Raw genomic sequence first — 23,164 nt, 5'->3', positions numbered from 1 at the left:
GGAAAGGAAACGTAAAAAATCAAAATGTAAGGTGACTGTGGGAGTGAAAGTTGGGGATGAGGCTGAGTGTTATCAGAGATTAATAAAGGTCAGAATGTGTGAAAAGCATAGTGCACAAGGCAATCCTGCAAAGGAAAGACAAATCAGTCGGACATATTTTAAAACCTTGTACCTAAACGCACGCAGTATTCGGAATAAGGTCAATGAGCTGACAGCACAGATAGGGACAATGGGTATGATTTGGTGGGGATTACTGAAACATGCAGGAGGACCGAGACTGGGAGTTAAATGTCCAAGGGTAGATTTATTATCACGTGTACCGAGGTATGGGCAGCACGGTGGTGCAATGGTTAGCACTGTTGCTCCATGGCGCTGAGGACCCAGGTCCCCTGTCTGCGTGGGTCTCACCCCCACAAGCCAAAGATGTGCAGGGCAGGTAGATTGGCCACGCTAAATCACCTCTTAATTGGGGACTCTAAATTTATAAATTTTAAAAATCATGTACCGAGGTACAGTGAAAAGTTTGTTTTGCATACAGTCCAGGCAGATAGTTACATACATGAAAAACATACGATAAACACATGAGGACACAATGAAAATACATAGACATAGACAGCGTACGTGAAGTATACGGAATACAGTGGTTCAACTGTCCCCCAATAGCAGTAGAGAGATAGAGGAACAGATTGGGCGTCAGATCTTGGGGAAAAGTGCAGAAGCAACAGAGTTGTTGTCATGGGTGACTTCAACTTCCCTAATATTGACTGGAACCTCAGTGCAAATGGGTTGGATGGAGCAGATTTTGTCAGGTGTGTACAGGAAGGATTCCTGACTCAATATGTAGATAGACCGACTAGGGGGAGGCCATATTGGACTTGGTGCTCGGCAACGAACCAGGCCAGGTGTCAGATGGCTCGGTGGGAGAGTATTTCGGTGACAGTGACCACAACTCCTTGACCTTTACCATAGTCATGGAGAGGGATAGGAACAGACAGTATGGGAAGGTATTTAATTGGGGGAGGGGAAATTATACTGCTATTAGACAGGAGCTGAGGAGATAAAGTGGGAACAGTTGTTCTTGGGGAAATACACAACAGTAATGTTGGGTTTGTTTAAGGAGCACTTGCTGCGCGTGCTGAATAGTTTTGTTCCACTGAGACGAGGAAGGAACGGTAAGGTGAAGGAGCCTTGGATGACAAGAGAAGTGGAGCTTCTCGTCAACAGGAAGAAGGAAGCTTAAGTAAGGTTGAGGAAGCAAAGATCTGACTCGGCTCTAGAGGGTTACAAGGTAGCCAGGAAGGAACTCAAAAATGGACTGAGGAGAGCTAGAAGGGGGCATGAAAAAGCCCTGGCGGGAAGGATTAGGGAAAACCCCAAGGCGTTCTACACTTATGTGAGAAATAAGAGGATGATCAGAGTGAGAGTAGGGCCGATCAGGGATAGTGCACGGAACTTGTGCCTAGAGTCTGAAGAGATGAGGGAGGCCCAAAATTAAAACTTTGCTTCAGTATTCACTAGAGAGAGGGACCTTGTTGCTAGTGAGAACAGTGTGAACCAGGTTAATAGACTCGAACAGGTTGATATTAAGAAGGAGGATGTGCTGGAAATTTTGAAAAGCATCAGGATAGATAAATCCCCTGGGCCTGACGGGATATACCCAAGGTTACTACGGGAAGCGAGGGAGGAGATTGCTGCGCCGTTGCCGATGATCTTTGCGTCTTCACTCTCCACTGGAGTAGTACCGGATGATTGGAGGGAGGCGAATGTTGTAACTAGTGGGTGCCGGAGAGGTCAGTCCTCCGACCTCAACTGTTTACAATCTGTATAAATGATCTGCAAGTCGGGATAGAGTGCAACAGCAAAATTTGCGGATAATACTGATCTAGGTGGGAAAGCAGGCAGTGAAGAGGCAATAGAGGGCGTGATTCTCCCCCAAAATTTCTGAGTTCATTTGTGGCGGGTTTGTCGGGGAGTTTCCCACTGGCTCTGCCGGCGGGTTCCCCACTGCTAATAAATGACACTTGGTCACTGGGCGTGTTTCTCCGGGAAAAATCTTAACGCCGCAATTCCCCAGAAACATGTCTGAGCGAGCGGGAATTGCCGTGAGCTTCACGTCGCTCAGCCGAGCAAGGCCGGCATTGCAATTCAACATTAATTGGTCGCCTTAACGGTGCCTCACGGGCTTCTTGCCGCAAATGAAAGCTGACCAGCTGATTGGCCGGGTCCGCTGTCATCCCTCCGCAACAAGGTCGAGCTGCAATTAAGCTGCACTTGCTGAGCCAATCCCAGCCAGCTCGCAATAATGGGGCCCAGGAGACCGGGGAAGCTGATCTGGGGAGGCTCCTGGACGAGGTGGAGACCAGGAGGGATGTCCTGTTTCCCCCGAGGGACCTGGAGGGTGAGTCACCGGGTAGCCTGGGATGAGGTGGGGGCAGCTGTCAGCTCGGGGAGTGTGATCGGGGGATTGGCCTTCTGCGTCATAAGATGGTCAATGACCTCCACTGGGCAGCACAAGTAAGTAGACAACCCCCCCCACCGCCACCCCCAGCCCCTCCATCCCCCTGCCTCCCCTCACCCCTGTGAACCACGCGGGTAGCCAACAATGCCCACTCTGTGTCTCCGCAAGAAAAGCTCTCTCACAATCGCCGGGAGAGGGACCAGACTGGCGGTGGGGTGCCGGACTTAAGAATCCTCACCTCCTTCGAGGAGCGGGCCCGGGAGGTGACCGGTGTGGCCAAGGACAGAGCGGTCACCCATGCGGAGGCTGGCGGACGCCGCAGAGGTGAGGAACCACCAGGCCCCACCTGGAGGACATGTCAATTGTGAGTTGTTATTGCCTTACTGACTGACCCATCCCTCCCACTGACCATATGTCCATTCTCCCGCGGTCCTCCCGCTGACGGTGCCAGCCCATCCCAGGCAGCCGCCTCACCCGACTCCAGGGAGAACACCTCGGAGGAGAGCTCCGAGGATGCAACTGTTATTGTCGGGGCACAGCAGACATCCCCACCCTCCACCAGCGCCGATACACACACCTTGGTGGGAAATGTTAGTGGTCAGGCTTCTGGGGCACAATCTGGTGAGCACCACACTGCTGCTGATGCACATCAGGTGGAGGCAGGAACCCCCAGGAGGGACAGCAGTCGGAGGCCTGCTGGATCCCAGGACCCAGCTGGGCCCCAGCCTGATGCTGAGCCAGTGGAACAGAGTTTTCCGGGGCTGATGGAGCCGATAGGGAGCGGCCGGGACGTTCAGAGAGAGATGTCAGCCGATTGGAGGAATCCCAGAGGCTACGGGCGCAGGAGGTGGTGCCGACAATGAATGGGACCGAGGCCAACACTGCTAGGATGGCGACCTCCTTTCAAAACATGGACCCCCTTGCCCTCTGACCCTTGCAGTGCCGTCTGGGCACCCTTGCACTGGCACCCTGGCACCCAAGGAGTGCCGGGGGGAGGGCCAGGTGTCCACCAAGCACTATCGCTGACAGCCCAGGGGTCTTCGATAGCCTGGAAGGCCTCGTGAGTGCCGTTCCGCATGGACCATTGCTGAATGGTGGCCCGCTACGGCCTTGCTGGGGAGGCAGGTGGATCCCGTATAGTCCTGCCCCTTGTGGCCGGGATTCTGACTCGGACGCCTCGTGGGACTTGGGTGAATCCCGCGAGATGTAAAGACTACCGGGAAGCCCAGGAGAGGACTCTCCCGGCATTCACCGGCTGTACCGTGCTTGAGCGAGAGCGCAACGTGGCTGGTGGATTGCGGCAAAATGTTTTACAGAGGATATAGATAGGCTAGGAGATTGTGCCAAAATGTGGCAGATGGAGTTTAATATGGATAATTGTGAGGTTATCCATTTTGGCTTAAAAATAGAAAAAAAATATATTATCAAAATGGAAATCAGATTCCACATGCGTCTGGGCAGAGGGATCTGGGTGGCTTTGTTCATCAATCGCAGACAGTCGGTTTGCAGGTAGAGCGTGTCATAAAGGCAAATGGAATGTTAGTGTTTATTGCAAAAGGACTGGAGTATAAAAGTAGAGAAGTGATGTTGCCTTTGTCTAGGGTGTAGGTGAGACCACATCGGGGGTCGTGTGTCAAGTTTTGGTCTCCTTATTTGAGGAAGGGTGTGGTGGCAACGGAGGCAGTTCAGAGGAGGTTCACCAGATTGATTCCAGGGATGAAAGGGTTGACGTATGAGGAGAGCTTATACTCGCTGGAGTTTAGAAGAATTAGAGAGGATCTGATTGAGGTGTATAAAATAATAAAAGGGATTGATAAAGTAGACCAAATGTTCCCCCTTGCGGGGCAATCTAGAACGAGAGATCATAGATCGAGGTTGAGAGGCGGTAGATTTAGAACTGAGATGAGGAGGAACTACTTCTCGCAGAGGATGGTGAATTTGTGGAACTCGCTGCCCCATCGTGCGGTGGAGTCTGTGTCATTAAATGGTTTCAAGAAGGAGATAGATATATCTATCGGCAGCACCGTAGCACAGTGGTTAACACAGTTGCTTCACAGCTCCAGAGCCCCAGGTTCGATTCCCGGCTGGGTCACTATCTATGTGGGGTTTGTACTTTCTCCTCGTGTCTACGAGGGTTTCCTCTGGGTGCTCCAGTTTCCCCCCACAGTCCAAAGATGTGCAGGTTAGGTGGATTGGTCGTGATAAATTGCCCCTTAGTGTCCAAAACGGTTGGGTGAGGTTACTGGGTTACAGGGATAGGGTGGAGGTGTGGGCTTGAGTAGGGTGCCCTTTCCAAGGGCTGGTGCAGACTCGATGGGCCGAATGGCCTCCTTCTGCACTGCAAATTCTATGAATACCTCTATTCGGTCAATCCTCGGCCCTCTCCTTTCCAGGGAAAAGAGTCCCAGCCTCTTCAATATTTCCTAAGAGATTCGAAGATAGGTTCTGCGTCCTGCAGTCCTCCCTGATGTCTAAAGGTGGTGAGACAATTTGGGAGAGTCCATTTGGCACTCGTTGGCTCATTAAACGGACGAGCGATGGCGCAGGGAGCAAAAACTGAACAGGAGGCAACTATGGTAACCCAAGGAAAAGAAATGTTAACCAAACGCCTCAACTGGGCCTGGATATGGGCAGAATGGGTCTTAGTGGGAGCTTTTATATGGCTGGTCCAGTCCAGTTTCTGGTCAATGGTAACCCCCAGGATGTTGATATTGAGGGGGGAGATTCAGCGATGGTAATGTCATTGAATGTCAAGGGATGATGGTTAAATTCTCTTTGAAAGCTATCCAATTAATCTTACTCACTCTTTCCTCATAGCACCCCCAAAAAATTATTTTTCCGGGGTTATGGTGAAAGGGCAGTGAATGGGACTAATTGGATTGTTCGTTCAATGTGTTTACATCACCAAAATGGGCTGAATGGTGCGATTCTGAGATTATAAGCATTTACCCAATGCCCTTTTGAAAGTTAGTAATGAATTTGCTTCCTTTGCAATTCAGGGTACAAAATAAAAGGAGCTAATTAACTAGCCAATTAATCTTGTGGAAGAGAACATAGAACATAGAAAATACAGCACAGAACAGGCCCTTCGGCCCACGATGTTGTGCTGAACTTTTGTCCTAGATTAAGAACAAATCAATCTACACCCCAGCATTCTACCGTAATCCATGTACCTATCCAATAGCCGCTTGAAGGTCCCTAATGTTTCCGACTCAACTACTTCCACAGGCAGTGCATTCCATGCCCCCATTACTCTCTGGGTAAAGAACCTACCTCTGACATCCCCCCTATACCTTCCACCATTCACCTTAAATTTATGTCCCTTTGTAATGGTTTGTTCTACCCGGGGAATCTACTCTATCTATTCCCCTGATCATCTTATAAACCTCTATCAAGTCGCCCCTCATCCTTCTCCGTTCTAATGAGAAAAGACCTAGCACCCTCAACCTTTCCTCGTAAGACCTACTCTCCATTCCAGGCAACGTCCTGGTAAATCTCCTTTGCACCTTTTCCAAAGCTTCCACATCCTTCCTAAAATGAGGCAACTAGAACTGCACACAGTACTCCAAAAGTGGCCTTACCAAGGTCTTGTACAGCTGCATCATCACTTCACGGCTCTAAAATTCAATCCCTCTGCTAATGAACGATTAAATTGAGAAGCGATTTAATTGAGGCGTTTAAGATGATCGGCGGAGTTTTGAATAATTACATTGTGCCAGCTTTCATGGTAGAGGAAGCGAAAATACCCGTGATATTCCGTGGAATAAATCCCATCAGAAACGACAATGGCTCCACACTCCCAGGATGGGAAGGTTCCCACCTCAAGGTTTTAAGGGGAGCAGGTGAGAACATTCCGGATGCTTTCGCTATAAGAAGCTTTCTCTTGTTTCAGGATATTCTCCCGTGGATTGGAGAATGCAATTATGATTCCGGTATTCAGGAAAGGTGAGAGAGAGGGAAGCAGTGAAGCTATTGAGCTGAGAGGCTGATGTTTGCTGTGGGGAAGTTGTTGGAATGTATAATTAAGGACTGAGCACTTATGGGAAATTTGAGCTGACTCGAGAGCGCCGACAAGGATTTGTAAAGGGTAGGTCATGTTTGACTAATCTGACTGAATGTCTGAAGAAGTAATCAAACCATGAGACAGGGGAACGTCGGTGGCGTAATTGATGTCGACGTTCAGAAAGCATTCGCTGGAATTTCGCGTCAGAAACCGTTGGATAAAATGTAAAGCTCGTGGCAAAGTATTGGCCTGGATTGGGGACTGGTTCGGTGATGGAATGAAGGGAGTGATAGCGACGTACCCGGTTTGGAAGGAAGTGTTTAGTGCTGTCCCATCAAGAATTTGTGCTGGGGGTCTCAACTATTCACCATATTCACTAATGACTTGGATAACACAAAATGATGAGAGGACATAGATAGGGCAGATTAGAAAGAACGTTTCCCCTTAGTAGAGGTGAGCATTGAAACGCCACAGCATACAAGGCCACGGGACAAGTGGTGGAAAATGGGATTAGAATAGATAGGTGCTCGATGACCAGCACAGATACGATTGGCCAAATGGCCTCTTTCTGTGCTGTAAAAGGTTCTGACCCTATGGCAATGGAGAGACATGTCAACAAACTTGCTGATGACACACAAATTGTGGCGTGGTGCAGATAGGAACATAAAATTGCAAAGTGACATTGATAGATTTAGTTAGAAGGAAAAACTGCGAGAACTGAATTCTAATGCTGATAAGTGTGAGTTTATCTGTCTGGCACTGAGAAATGTGAGGTATAAGTATTTTTTTTGAAATGCTGAAAAGCCAGGAACAGCGTAGGTCCAAAACCATTTAGCAGTGGGGTTAATTTGAATCATAGAATCACAGAATCATAGAATTGGACACCGAGGATAAATTATGTTCAACTGCAATGGTTTGACTTCTCATCTGAAAGCCTAGTAGATGTAGTGTGATTATGGAAATGAAGTTGAGGTTGAGATCAGTTCTGATCTAATTAAACAGTGCAGAAGCCTCTCCTGGTGCTCCAGTGAAGGATCGCACCTTGTATAGTGCAGCACCCCAGCAGTGTCGTACTGCAGTGTCGGCCTGAGTTCTACGCTGGACTGCCTGCTGTAGCTTTTGGCCCTATTGCCTCTGAGGCATGAGTAATACTTGCCCACTGAGCCAGGCCTACCAGTAGGAAGGAGAGTGGGAGGCAAGCAGCAATCAACAACCGGCTGGGACTGAAGCTGAGCATAAAATAAACCATGAATGAACAGGGCAGCTGTGATTTATGATGTTTTCTCATCAAGTTTGTGAATGGTCAGTGAGCCAAAACTGTGCAGACACAGTGAAATGTAAATGGCGCCGTGAGTGTTCATTCAGGGACATTGTACAGCCAGAGGGCAGGGAAATGCCACCCTGTAATGCGGGAGCTGACTATGTCCTCGCTGGCGGCTCCAGTCATACGTCACATCAGTAATCTTACTCCATTGGCTGGGAAGCACGTTGGAATCTCCGGAGAATGGGAAAGGTGCGAGAGCAACATCTTCCTCACTCACCCCTGAAACCTGTCCCCTACTTTATTCTTCCCTTCCTCCATTGTTACTCTCTTCCCCTCATCGCCCTCCCTCGTCCCTCCTTCTTTACTCTCTTCTCCTCATCTCCCTCTCTCTCCCTCCCCCCTTCTTTACTCTCCTCCCCTCATCTCCCTCTCTCTCGTCCCTCCTTCTTTACTCTCCTCCCCTCATCTCCCTCTCTCTCGTCCCTCCTTCTTTACTCTCCTCCCCTCATCTCCCTCTCTCTCCCTCCGCCCTTCTTTACTCTCCTCCCCTCATCTCCCTCTCTCTCCCTCCCCCCTTCTTTACTCTCCTCCCCTCATCTCCCTCTCTCTCCCTCCCCCCTTTTTTACTCTCCTCCCCTCATCTCCCTCTCTCTCGTCCCTCCTTCTTTACTCTTCCCCCCCCTCCTCTCCCTCCCCTCTTCTTTACTCTCCTCCCCTCATCTCCCTCTCTCGTCCCTCCTTCTTTACTCTCCTCCCCTCCTCTCCTTCCCCTCTTCTTTACTCTCCTCCCCTCATCTCCCTCTCTCGCGTCCCTCCTTCTTTAGTCTCCTCCCTCTCCCTCCCTCCCTTCTTCTTTACTCTCCTCCCCTCATCTCCCTCTCTCTCTTCCCTCCCTCCTGTCTTTCCCTCCCACTGCTATTTTTTTCTCCCCTCCTTCCTTCTTTCTGCCTCTGCCTCCTTTCTCTCTGCTCTCTCTTTCCATCTTTCAGTTCCATGTTCATCCCCCTTTCCTCTTACTTTCTCTGCCCTTTGTGCAGACGGGGTGCGGTAAACCACTGTTGCACCTATATTAGGTGATGTACGGTAGGACCTGTACTACAGGTTCACGGTAGTCCCTGCCTGCTGGCTCCGCCCAGTAGGCGGAGTACAAATATGCGTGTCCTCCATTCCGCAGCCATTTCGCCAGCTGCTGTGGGAGGCCACACATCTTAGAGCAATAAAGCCTCTCAGTTGTATCCAACTCTAGTCTTTGTTCAGTTGATCGTGCATCACGGGAAAGTTACGCTGAATCTTTTATGAAGCGGTGGTTGGGCCACAACTAGAGAATTGCGTCCCATTCTGGCCCCCACGCTTCGGGAAGGGTGTGAGGGTCCAGGTGAGGGTGTGGAGGAGATTTACTGGAATGGTTCCAGGGAGGGATGAGGTTTTGGTTACAAGGTTAGGCTGGGGTTGTTCACCTTGGAGCAGTGGAGATTGGTGGTGTGGGTGGGGGGCAAGATTTGGTCGAGGTGGACAAAATTAGGACAGGTTTAGATAAGATAGAGGGAGAGAAATTTGGCTGAAATGTACTGATGGACACAGATTTAAGGTTTTTGGGGAAGACATGCTGAGGGGGGAGGGAATGTGAGGATGAGCATTATTTACACAGCGAGTGGGAATGACCTGGAAAACTTTGTCCATGGGGAAATATAGCAAATAGCAGGAGTAGTCCATTCGGCCCCTCGGACCTGCTCTGCCATTCAACTAGATAATGGTTGCTCTTCTACTGAATACCATTTTCCCACACTATCCCCACGGTAACACAGTGGTTAGCACTGCTGCTTCACAGCTCCAGGGTCCCAAGTTTGATTCCCGGCTTGGGTCACTGTCTATGCGGAGTCTGCACGTTCTCCCCGTGTCTGCGTGGGTTTCCTCCGGGTGCTCCGGTTTCCTCCCACAAGTCCCGAAAGACGTGCTGTTAGGTAAATTGGACATTCTGAATTCTCCCTCTGTGTACCCGAACAGGCGCAGGAATGTGGCGACTAGGGGCTTTTCACAGTAACTTCATTGCAGTGTTAATGTAAGCCTACTTGTGACAATAAGGGCGCCTATAAAGATTATTATATCCCCTGATATTTTTCACATTTAGAAATCTAGCGATCCTGGGGCAGCACAGTGGCACAGTGGTTAGCACTGCTGCCTCACGGCGCCGAGGACCCGGGTTCGGTCCCGGCCCCGGGTCACTGTCCGTGTGGAGTTTGCACATTCTCCCCGTATCTGCGGAGGTTTCACCCCCACAGCTCAAAGATGTGCAGGGTAGGTGGATTGGCCACGCTAAATTACCCCTTAATTGAAAAAAATAATAATTGGGTACTCTAAATTTATAATAAAAATAAAGGGTCATTCATTTTGTCGGCGAGCGTCTCGGTCTAGGGGTATGATTCTCGCTCAGGGGTTTCCACTGCGATACAATGCGAGAGGTCCCGGGTTCAAATCTCGGACGTGCCCTGCAAAGCGCTTTTTGGGGTGGCACCGTGGTTAGCACCGCTGCCTCACAGCTCCAGGGTCCCGGGTTCAATTCCAGCCTCGGGTGACCGTCTGTGTGGAGTTTGCACGTTCTCCCCGTGTCTGCGTTGGCTTCCTCCCACAAGTCCAAAGATGTGCAGGTTAGGTGGATTGGCCATGCTAAATTGCCCTTAGTGTCCAAATGGTTAGGTGGTGTTACTAGGTGACAGGGATAGGGTGGAGGCATGGACTTGGATAGGGTTCTCTTTCCAAGGGCCGGTGCAGATTGGCGCTGTAAATTCTGCGCTGTAAATGCTATGATTCTATTATTCCATGATTTAAAATGGAGATGAGGCAAAATATTTCCTGTGAGAGGCGTGAGTATTTGGAACTCGCCATCTGAAATGGTGACGGAAGCAGAGCCTCGACTATTTTGGGCGGAGGTGGATAGATTCTTGGTGAGCAAGGGTGGCGGGCGGCGTGAAGGGTTATCGGGGATAAGCAGGATCCAGGTTCGAGGTTACTGTCAGGTCAGCCATGATCTTAGCAAATGGTGGGAACCGGCTGGATGGGGTGAATGGCCCACACCTGCTCCTTGTTTGTATGTCCGTATCATTTCTCATTGGTCGAAACTCTAGAGAATTCGGATCCAATCTCCTTAATCGCTCCTGATAGGACAATCCGGCTCGCCGGACCCAGGGATTAGCCTGTCACGCTCCCCATTAGGGCCGGTCTATTGTTCCTTGGATAAGGAGACCAAAACTGGAAACAAGAATCAAAGAATGAGGTGAGCCGTGTTTTCTAAAGGAAACTGGACGGACACTCAGGGAACTAAACTTGCAGGATCCCTGGGAGAGAGCAGGAGGAATAATGAAACTGACTGGATTGGTGGACAGAGGGCCAGCATGGATGTGATGGGCTGAATGGCCTTCTGTGCCGTAATTACTGTACAACTCGACATACTGGCTTCCTGTTTCTCCCTCTGGCACGGGCTCACGGTATCACGCTGATGTGAACTCTTCAATTAGGCAGCATTATTGCCCCTGACGATCTCAGGCTGCGCTAAGAGCAGGTTGTAATGGAAATGTTCCTCCTGCTCTCTCTGTAAGAGGCTCCCTGGTGTTGTTGAGGCCTGCACAGCCAGGAAGCCCCTCGTGTATCCCCAGCCGGCTCCAGCACTCAATGCCAGCAATCGTCAGGCAAGGGATCGAATGGGCTGCCTCACCACCCCCCCCATTCATAAATTCCAAAGCTGCGGCATCCTGATTTCCTGAGTTCTGTCGTCACCTTCCGACCCCAGAACCTTTCAAAACCTCAGCGCTCCTTCAATTCTGGCCTCTCTCGCCTCCTTAAGATGCTCCTGTAAAACCGACCCCTTCGACCAAGTCGCCTGGCCTGATAATCTCTCCGTACACCAGGGTGTTGTCTGATGACATCCCTGTTGTGCGATGGGGCATCGCGCCTCCACTAAATGCTGAGTGTGAGGATAAGAGGTTAATTTCATGTGCTTTAGATGTGAAATTAGCGCATCAATGAAGTCTGATTGGAAAATTAATCGTTAACTCAAAAGATGTTCATCCTGTTATGGGCCAGGGTTTAGGGAACCCCAAAGTGTATCATGGAGTTCACCTGATTGCGGTATGGGGAGCACACGGCCCACTCTACAGGTGTGGTACAGCAGATATGGAAAAGTATTTTTTAAAGCAAAACAATGTTTATTCTATGGACTCAAGTTAACCTTTTTAAAATATTAAGTGAACATCTTAGCAACCATCAATTCAAATACAACCCCCAAAGAATACAACACTAAGTAATCCTTAATAACTTCCCAAACAACATCCAGAAGACAAAAGAAACACCTTTTAACAGAAGCACATCAGGTTTACATTCACTACTGAGAACTATAATTCTGAATTCACCAAATGATCAAGAGACAGTCGTTTCATGGCAGAGAGATCAACAGTACACCTGCTCTGTCTGGCTTCAGCTCCAACACTGAAAACAAAACTAAAACACACCCTGCACCAAACAGCCTAAAACGAAAGTAAAAAGCTGACAGACAGCCCAGCTCCACCCACACTCTGACATCACTGATAAACACCCATTTCTTAAAGGTACATCCACTACAGCTATTTTATAAACCCCCATTTCTTAAAGGTACTCTCACATGACAGTTCTCATGCGAGTAAAATCCTGGGAGTTCGCTGCTGTGCCGCCATTGCTGTTCTGTTTTGGGGATATGAGAACTCTCTGGAGCTTCCAGTTCATACCCGGTCCTGTTTCCCCAATTGATTCCCAATTCCCAAAGCCCTCCTGGTGAGATATCTGTCCTCCTTCACCCTCTCTGAGACCCTGCAGCACACTGATTGGCAACCACATTTCCCACACCATTTCAGTCAATGCACTCCAACATGGGACTTAATTGTTGACCAAATATTTGTCTATTGCTATTGTGAGTGAATGGCATCAGTGGTTAGCACCGTTGTCACACTGCGCCAGGGACCCGGGTTTGATTCCGACCTCGGGTGACTGTGCAGAGCCTGCACGTTCTCCCCGTGTGTGCGTGGGTTTCCTCTGGGTGCTCCGGTTTCCTCCCACAGTCCAAAGATGTGCAGGTTAGGTGGATTGGCCATGCTAAATTGCCCCTGAGTGTCCAAGAAGGTGAGGTGAGGTTGGGGATAGGGCAGGGGTGTGGGCCTAGGTACGATGCTCTTTCAGAAGGTCGGTGCAGACTGACACAGACACGGGGAGAAAGTGCAGACTCCACACAGACAGCCACCTGAGGCCGGAATTGAACCCGGGTCCCTGGAGCTGGGAGGCAGCAGTGCTAACCACTGTGCCGCCATCAGTCAAGAAGGCGTTAGGGCATGCTTGCCTTCATCAGCCGGGGCCAGTTTAAAAATTGGCAAAATTGTTGCAGCTTTACTCAGAACACATTTGCCTCTTTTGCAAATCGCTTTAAATCTGCGCCCCTCTCGTTCTTTATCCCTTTACGAGCACGAACAGTTTCTCCCCGTCCACTCTGTCCAGCCCCTCGTGATGTTAAACATCCCTATCAAAGTAGGTGTGGATATTAGGGAATCAGCCACTCTGCCCCTTGAGCCAGTCCTGTCAGCTGATAACATCGCAGCTGACCTGATTTTGGCCTCAGCTTCACTTTCCTGTCTGCCCCTATAACCCCCAACTCCCTCGTCAATCAACTCCCTCGTCAATCAACTCCCTCGTCAATCAACTCCCTCGTCAATCAACTCCCTCGTCAATCAACTCCCTCGTCAATCAACTCCCTCGTCAATCAACTCCCTCGTCAATCAACTCCCTCGTCAATCAAGAGTCGACCTAACTCTGCCTTAAAAACACTCAGTCACTCAGCATCCACTGCTCCTTGGGGAAGAGAATGCCACAGACGAACAGCCCTCTTGGGGGAATACCTCTCCTCATCTCCATCTTAAATGGGAGACCCCTTAGGCGGAGTTCTCCTGAATCAGCGCGATGGCCCAACGCCGGCGTCAAAAACAGCACGAAACACTCCGGCTTCGGGCCGACCGGAAGTAGCGGATTTCTTTGCACTTTCAGGGGCTAGGCCGGCGCCGGAGGGGTTGGCGCTGTGCCAGACGGCGGCGAAGGGACTGCGCGAGCTAGCGCATGCGCAGAACCGCCGGTGTATTCTGCCGCTTGCGCAGGGGGGCGACTTCTCCGCGCCGGCCATGGCGGAGCCCTACAGGGGCCGTCGCGGAAGGAAGAAATGCAGCCACAGCACGGGCCCGTCCGTGGATCGTTGGGCCCCGATCGCGGGCCAGGCCACTGTGGGCCCCCCCCCCAGGGTCGGATCCCCCCCCCCCTCCACCCCCCCCTCGGACCGCACCAGCCGACTTACCTGCCAGACCCCGCCGTGTGAGACCATGTCCAATTCACGCCGGCGAGACTGGCCAAAAACCGACAGCCGCTCGGCCCATCGGGGCCCGGGAGGGCCGCTGCCAACGGCCCCCGACCAGCGTGGCGTAAACCCCGCCCGAAAACCGGCGCCGGAGAATACGGCAGCCGGCATCGGAGTGGGGGGGCGGGATTCACACCGCCCCCCCGGGGTTTCTCCGACCTGGCGGGGGATCGGACAATCCTGAAAACCTGGTCTCTCGCACAAAGGGAAATATCCTCTCAGCTTCAGCCTTGTCAAAACCCCTCGGATCTGATATGTCTCAATGTGATCACCTCGCATTGTCCTAAACTCCAATGGGTACAGGCCCAACCTGTCCAAACCTCGCAGTGGGAGCGGGGAGGATCCCGTAGCCGTGGTCCATGTAGGTACCAATGACAAGGTCATAGAATCATAGAATTTACAGTGCAGAAGGAGGCCATTCGGCCCATCGAGTCTGCAACGGCCCTTACAAAGAACACCCTACTCAAGCCCACGTATCTACCCTATCCCCGTAACCCAGTAACCCCCACTTAACCTTTTTGGACACTGAGGGCAATTTAGCATGGCCAATCCACCTAACCCGCACATCTTTGGGCTGTGGGAGGAAACCGGAGCACCCGGAGGAAACCCACGCAGACACGGGGAGGATGTGCGGACTCCCACAGACAGTGACCCAAGCCGGGAATCGAAACTGGGACCCTGGAGCTGTTACGTAACTGTGCTAGCCACTGTACTACCGTGACGCCCACAAAGGTAAAACATGGAAAGAAATCCTGCTGAGGGAGCAGCTCGGGGCTTAATTAAAAAGTAGGACCTCTGAGATAATCTCTGGATTACTACCTGTGCCACGAGCAAATTGGTGGCGGGTAAATCAGTTTAGTGCGTTAAGTGAGTGGTTCAAAGACAGGTGTGAGAGAAATGAGTTTATCATAAATTATCATAGATTATCATAGAATGTACAGTGCAGAAGGAGGCCATTCAGCCCATCGAGTCTGCACTGGCTCTTGGAAAGAGCACCCTACCCAAGGTCAACACCTCCACCCCATCCCCATAACCCAGTAACCCCACCCAACACTAAGGGCAATTTTGGACACTAAGGGGCAATTTATCACGGCCAATCCACCTAACCTGCACATGTTTGGACTGTGGGAGGAAACCGGAGCACCCGGAGGAAACCCACGCACACACGGGGAGGACGTGCAGACTCCGCACAGACAGTGACCCAAGCCGGAATCGCACCTGGGACCCTGGAGCTGTGAAGCAATTGTGCCATCCACAATGCTACCGTGCTGCCCATATTCATGGGACACTCACCCAGTACTGGGAAAAGAGAGCTGTGCTGATGGGATAAGTATTCTGGTGAGTCATATAACTGAATCACAGAATAATACCAGTACCAGCCTCGTACTGGTACCCGTAACAGCCTCCCCGAACAGGCGCCGGAATGTGGCGACTAGGGGCTTTTCACAGTAACTTCATTTGACGCCTACTTGTGACAATAAGCGATTTTCATTTTCAATACAGTGCAGAAAAGGCCCTTCGGCCCATCGAGTCTGCGCTGCCACATGAAAGGCGCCTGATCTGCCAATCCTAATCCCATTGGCCAGCACTTGGTCCATAGCCTCGAATGCTAAGATGTGCCAAGTGCTCATCCAGGTACTTTTCAAAGGATGTGAGGCAACCCGCCTCTACCCCCCTCCCAGGCAGTGCGTTCCAGACCCGCCCCTAACCCCCTCCCAGGCAGCGTGTTCCAGACCCGCCCCTAACCCCCTCCCAGGCAGCGTGTTCCAGACCCGCCCCTAACCCCCTCCCAGGCAGCGTGTTCCAGACCCGCCTCTACCCCCCTCCCAGGCAGCGTGTTCCAGACCTGCCTCTACCCCCTCCAGGCAGCGCGTTCCAGACCCGCCTCTACCCCCCTCCCAGGCAGCGCGTTCCAGACCCGCCTCTACCCCCCTCCCAGGCAGCGCGTTCCAGACCCGCCTCTACCCCCCTCCCAGGCAGCGCGTTCCAGACCCGCTCCTACCCCCCTCCCAGGCAGCGCGTTCCAGACCCGCCCCTACCCCCCTCCCAGGCAGCGCGTTCCAGACCCGCCTCTACCCCCCTCCCAGGCAGCGTGTTCCAGACCCGCCCCTACCCCCCTCCCAGGCAGCGCGTTCCAGACCCGCCTCTACCCCCCTCCCAGGCAGCGTGTTCCAGACCCGCCCCTACCCCCCTCCCAGGCAGCGCGTTCTAGACCCGCTCCTACCCCCTCCCAGGCAGCGCGTTCCAGACCCGCCCCTACCCCCCTCCCAGGCAGCGTGTTCCAGACCCGCCTCTACCCCCCTCCCAGGCAGCGCGTTCCAGACCCGCCCCTACCCCCCTCCCAGGCAGCGTGTTCCAGACCCGCCCCTACCCCCCTCCCAGGCAGCGCGTTCCAGACCCGCCCCTACCCCCCTCCCAGGCAGCGCGTTCCAGACCCGCCTCTACCCCCCTCCCAGGCAGCGCGTTCCAGACCCGCCCCTACCCCCCTCCCAGGCAGCGCGTTCCAGACCCGCCTCTACCCCCCTCCCAGGCAGCGCGTTCCAGACCGTCACCTCTCTCTGGGTAAAAAAGTGTTTCCTCAAATCCCCCCTGAACCGCCCACCCCTCACCTTGAACTTGGGTCCCCCTCGTAACCAATCCTTCAACCAAGGGGAACAGCTGCTCCCTATCCACCCTGTCCATGCCCCTCATTAACTTGTCCACCTCGATCAGGTCGCCCCTCAGTCTCCTCTGCTCCAGAGAAAATAACCCAGACCTAACCAACCTTTGTTCACAACGTTAATGTTCCCCAACCCAGGCAACATCCTGGTGAATCTCCTCTGCACCCCCTCCAGTGCAATCACATCCTTCCTATAATGTGGTCACCAGAATTGCACACAGTGCTCCAGCTGTGGCCTCACTAAAGTTCTGTACAACTCCAACATGACCTCCCTGCTTTTGTAATCTGTGCCCCGATTGATAAAGGCAAGTGTCCCATATGCCTTTTTCACCCCCCTATTAACCAGCCCTCTGCCTTCAGAGATCTATTTACAAACACGCCAAGGTCTTTGTTCCTCAGGACTTCCCAGTGTCGGGCCGTTCATTGAATATTTCCGTGTCAAATTGCTCCTTCCAAAGGGTATCGCCTCACACTTTTCAGGGTTAAATTCCATCAGCCACTTTTCTGCCCGTTTGACCAGCCCGTCTGTATCTTCCTGTATCCCAAGCCACTCAACCTCGCTGTTAACCACCCAGCCAATCTTTGTGCCATCCGCAAACTTATTGATCCTACCCCCCACATAGTCATCTGTGTCGTTTACGTAAATGCCGACTAATCGGGGACCCAGCACAGATCCCTGTGGTACCCCACTGGACACTGGCTTCCAGACACCATAGCAACCGTCTGTCATCACCCTCTGTCTCCTACAGCGAAGACAATTATCAATCCACCTTATCAAGTTACCCTGTATTCGAAATGCATTTGCCTTTTCCTAAGTCTCCCATGTGGGACCTTGTCAGATGCTTTGCTGAAATCCGTGTAAACTACATCAAGTGCACTACCATCATCAACACGTTTAGTCACATGCTCAAAAAATTCTATCAAATTTATTAGGCGTGACCTCCCTCTGACAAAGCCATGCTGACTATTCCTGATCAAACCTCGCCTCTCCAAGTGGAGATAGATTCTCTCCTTCAGAATCTTCTCCAGTAGTTTCCCCAGCACTGACGTGAGACTCACTGGCCTGTACTTCCTGGCTTATCTCTACAGGCTTTCTTAAATAGTGGGACCGCATTAGCTGTTATCCAGTCCTCTGGCATCTCTCCCATGGCAAGAGAGGAGTTAAACATTTGGATCAGAGCCCCTGCAATCTCCTCCCCCGCCTCCCACAGCAACCTGGGACACAGTTCATCCGGACCTGGAGATTTGTCCACTTTTAAGCCAGCCAATACCTCCAATACCTTGTTCCCCCCCCCCCCCCCCCCACAATGCCAACTTGCTTAAGAACCTCACAGTCTCTCCCCCCGAGTTCTATAACTACCTCCTCATTCTCTTGGGTGAAGACAGATGTGAAATATTAATTTAACACCCTAGCAATGTCCTCTGGCTCCACCCATAGATTCCCCCGCCCCCCTTCCCCCTTTGACTCGGACAGTAGAAAAGCCTTTAAAGCAAACAGTGGGAGCAAGGGATCGTGTTTAGGATAAAGTAATAGAGAAGTCAAGGCAAGAGAGCAAGACAGGAATAAAGGAGATGATGATCATTGTGGCAGGAAGATGTCCCGGAGGACTGGAGAATAGCCAATGTTGTTCCTCTGTTTAAGAAGGGTAGCAAGGATAATCCCGGGAACTACAGGCCGGTGAGCCTTACTTCAGTGGTAGGGAAATTACTGGAGAGAATTCTTCGAGACAGGATCTACTCCCATTTGGAAGCAAATGGACGTATTAGTGAGAGGCAGCACGGTTTTGTGAAGGGGAGGTCATGTCTCACTAACTTGATAGAGTTTTTCGAGGAGGTCACTAAGATGATTGATGCAGGTAGGGCAGTAGATGTTGTCTATATGGACTTCAGTAAGGCCTTTGACAAGGTCCCTCATGGTAGACTTGTACAAAAGGTGAAGTCACACGGGATCAGGGGTGAACTGGCAAGGTGGATACAGAACTGGCTAGGCCATAGAAGGCAAAGGGTAGCAATGGAGGGATGCTTTTCTAATTGGAGGGCTGTGACCAGTGGTGTTCCACAGGGATCAGTGCTGGGACCTTTGCTCTTTGTAGAATATATAAATGATTTGGAGGAAAATGTAACTGGTCTGATTAGTAAGTTTGCAGACGACACAAAGGTTGGTGGAATTGCGGATAGCGATGAGGACTGCCTGAGGATACAGCAGGATTTAGATTGTCTGGAGACTTGGGCGGAGAGATGGCAGATGGAGTTTAATCCGGACAAATGTGAGGTAATGCATTTTGGAAGGTCTACTGCAGGTAGGGAATATACAGTGAATGGTAGAACCCTCAAGAGTATTGAAAGTCAAAGAGATCTAGGAGTACAGGTCCACAGGTCATTGAAAGGGGCAACACAGGTGGAGAAGGTAGTCAAGAAGGCATACGGCATGCTTGCCTTCATTGGCCGGGGCATTGAGTATAAGAATTGGCAAGTCATGTTGCAGCTGTATAGAACCTTAGTTAGGCCACACTTGGAGTATAGTGTTCAATTCTGGTCGCCACACTACCAGAAGGATGTGGAGGCTTTAGAGAGGGTGCAGAAGAGATTTACCAGAATGTTGCCTGGTATGGATGGCATTAGCTATGAGGAGAGGTTGAATAAACTCGGTTTGTTCTCACTGGAACGAAGGAGGTTGAGGGGCGACCTGATAGAGGTATACAAAATTATGAGGGGCATAGACAGAGTGGATAGTCAGAGGCTTTTCCCCAGGGTAGAGGGGTCAATTACTAGGGGGCATAGGTTTAAGGTGAGAGGGGCAAGGTTTAGAGTAGATGTACGAGGCAAGTTTTTTACGCAGAGGGTAGTGGGTGCCTGGAACTCACTACCGGAGGAGGTAGTGGAAGCAGGGACGATAGGGACATTTAAGGGGCATCTTGACAAATATATGAATAGGATGGGAATAGAAGGATACGGACCCAGGAAGTGTAGAAGATTGTAGTTTAGTCGGGCAGTATGGTCGGCACGGGCTTGGAGGGCCGAAGGGCCTGTTCCTGTGCTGTACATTTCTTTGTTCTTTGTTCTTTGTTTGAGTCAGAGTATACAAACCTTGGAGTGCACCAGGAGATATAGGCTGGAGGTTACAGAAAAAGCAGACAGACAGAACTAAAGGATCTGTGTCTGAATGCTCGTAGCATTCATAACAAAGCAGGCGAATTGACCGCACAAAGAGAAATGAATATGTACGATCTGGCAGCCATTACAGAGGCTGCTGGATGAGTCCTGAATGTTCAAAGATCCATCACATTTAGGAAGGCAGGAAGCTCGGAAAAGATGGAGGGGTAGCTCTGTTAATTAAGGATGACATTGGTACAATAGAGAGATGATCTTAGTTCTCAGGATCGAGGTGTAGAATCAGTTTGGGTGGAGATGAGAAGTAAGAAAGGTAAGAAGTCACTTGTGGGAGTGGTTTATAGCCCCCCCCCCCGCCAACAGTAACCACACTGTAGGATAGGGTACAAAGGAAGAAATAATGGGGACTTGTGAGAAAGGTATGGTATCATGGGTAATCTACATATCAATTGGACAAGTCAGATTCATTGAATCATAGAATCCCTACAGTGCAGACGAAGGCCATTTGGCCCATCAAATGAATGAAAATCGCTTGTTGTCACAAGTAGGCTTCAAATGAAGTTACTGTGAAAAGCCCCTAGTCGCCACATTCCGGCACCTGTTCAGGGAGGCTGGTCCGGGAATTGAACCGTGCTGCTGGCCTGCCTTGGTCTGCTTTAAAAGCCAGCGATTTAGCCCAGTGTGCTAAACCAGCCCGTTATGGAGCCAAATCTGCACCAACCCTCTGATGGAGAACCCTACCTAGGCCCATTCCCCCACCCTATCCCTGTAAACCTGTAGCCCCATCTAACCATTGGACCTTAAGGGGCAATTTAGCACGGCCAATCCACCTAACCTGCTCATATTTGGACTGAAGGAGGAAACCGGAGCACCCGGAGGAAACCCTCACAGACACGGGGAGAAAGTGCAAACTCCACACAGACAGTCACCCAAGACTGGAATTGACCCCAGGTCCCCGGCACTGTGAGGCAGCAGTGCTAACCATTGCGCCACCATGATGCCCCATTTGGAAAAGGTAGCCTAGATTGAGAGTTCATAGAGTGCTTTTGGGACAGTTTGTTAGAGCAGCGCATTTTAGGACCAACCAGAGAGTAGGTAATACTAGATCTGGTAATGTGCAGTGAGACTGGATTAATTAATTACCCCATAGTGAAGGCGCCTCTAGGTAATAGCGATCATAATATGATTGAATTTCACATTGAGTTTGATGGAGAGAGGAGTGGATTTAAGACTAGTATTTTAAATTTAAATAACGGTGATTATGTGGGCATGGAGACAGAGCTAGTGTAAGTGAACTGGAAATTTAGGTTAAGGGATAGGCCTATAGAGATGCAGTGGTAGATATTTAAGGAGATATTTCAGAATACTCTGATAAGATCCATTCCAGTGAGAATGAAAGATTCTAAGGGAAAGGCACGTCATCCGTGACCAATTAAAGAAGTTAAAGATAGTATCAAATAATCCTGTAAATTGAGTGGCAGAAGGTAGAGAACACTGAAAGATTAACGGGGAGAGAGAAATCGGAGTACAGACAGTACGAGTTTCTATAGATGTTTAAAGAGGAAAGTTTAAGTAAAGTTGGTCACCTAGAGAGTGAGAATGGGGAATTAATAATGGGAAATAAGGCAATGATGGATGAACTGAAGCTAGTTTCTGTCTGTCTTCACTGTAGAAGATACAAATAACATTCCAGAAATAATTGTGAATCAGGAGGTGAAAGGCAGGGACATAGAATATAGAAAAATATAGCACAGAACAGGCCCTTCGGCCCACGATGTTGTGCCGAACCTTTGTCCTAGATTAATCATAGATTATCATAGAATTTACAGTGCAGAAGGAGGCCATTCGGCCCATTGAGTCTGCACCGGCTCTTGGAAAGAGCACCCTACCCAAACCCAACACCTCCACCCAACACCAAGGGCAATTTGGACACTAGGGGCAATTTATCATGGCCAATCCACCTAACCTGCACATCTTTGGACAGTGGGAGGAAACCGGAGCACCCGGAGGAAACCCACGCAGACACGGGGAGGATGTGCAGACTCCACACAGACAGTGGCCCAAGCCGGAATCGAACCTGGGGTCCTGGAGCTGTGAAGCAATTGTGCTATCCACAATGCTACCAAGGGAGGAACTTAAAACAACATCAATCATCGGGGAAAGGGCACTGAGAAAATTACTCCAACTAAAAGCTGGCCAAAGTCCTGATGGACTTCATTCTAGGATCTCAAAACAAGTGGTTGATACATTGGCTGCCATTTTCCAAAAATCCCGATTCAGGAAAGGTCCCATCCGATTGGAAAATAGCAAATGTGACTGCATTATTCAAGAAAGGACGGAAACAGAAAGTAGGAATGTGCAGGCCAGCCAGCTTAATAGCTGCCATAGTGGAATTGCTGGAAGCTATTATTAAAGAAATTATAGCGGGACACTTATAAAATCTCAACACAAATAGGCAGAGTCAACATGGCTTTGTGTGAGAAAAATTGTGCTTGGCTAATTTATTGGAGCTCTTTGAGGAAGTAGCAACGAAAGTGGACAAAGGGAACCTGTGGATGTACTGTACTTTGTGGACAAAGGGAACCTGTGGATGTACTGTACTTTGTGGACAAAGGGAACCTGTGGATGTACTGTACTTTGTGGACAAAGGGAACCTGTGGATGTACTGTACTTTGTGGACAAAGGGAACCTGTGGATGTACTGTACTTTGTGGACAAAGGGAACCTGTGGATGTACTGTACTTTGTGGACAAAGGGAACCTGTGGATGCACTGTACTTTGTGGACAAAGGGAACCTGTGGATGCACTGTACTTTGTGGACAAAGGGAACCTGTGGATGCACTGTACTTTGTGGACAAAGGGAACCTGTGGATGTACTGTACTTTGTGGACAAAGGGAACCTGTGGATGTACTGTACTTTGTGGACAAAGGGAACCTGTGGATGTACTGTACTTTGTGGACAAAGGGAACCTGTGGATGTACTGTACTTTGTGGACAAAGGGAACCTGTGGATGTACTGTACTTTGATTTCCGCCAGGCATATGACAAGCTGCCACATCAAAGACTATGCAAAATAAGAGCTTGTGGTTTGAGGGGTAACGTATTAGCAGGGATAGAGGATTGGTTAGCTAACAGGAAATAGAGAGTAGGGATAAATGGGTATTTTTCGGGGTTGGCAAGGTGAACTGCCTCTCATGCAATTATATTGTTTATCAAATAAGGAGACCAAACTATACAGAATATTCCAGATGT

At 50.4% G+C, this 23,164-nt stretch overlaps 1 protein-coding gene across 2 annotated transcripts in view; it reads left to right on the top strand.

The window, feature by feature from the left end:
* nim1ka (NIM1 serine/threonine protein kinase a) overlaps positions 1-23,164 on the top strand; it is an 80,835-nt gene that overhangs the window by 34,396 nt on the left and 23,275 nt on the right. The gene's annotated exons all lie outside the window — the stretch shown is intronic.

This window comes from Scyliorhinus torazame, chromosome 9 (assembly GCF_047496885.1).
Source record: "Scyliorhinus torazame isolate Kashiwa2021f chromosome 9, sScyTor2.1, whole genome shotgun sequence".
Classification (NCBI taxonomy): domain Eukaryota; kingdom Metazoa; phylum Chordata; class Chondrichthyes; order Carcharhiniformes; family Scyliorhinidae; genus Scyliorhinus; species Scyliorhinus torazame.
This window is presented reverse-complemented; position numbering and strand designations above follow the sequence as displayed.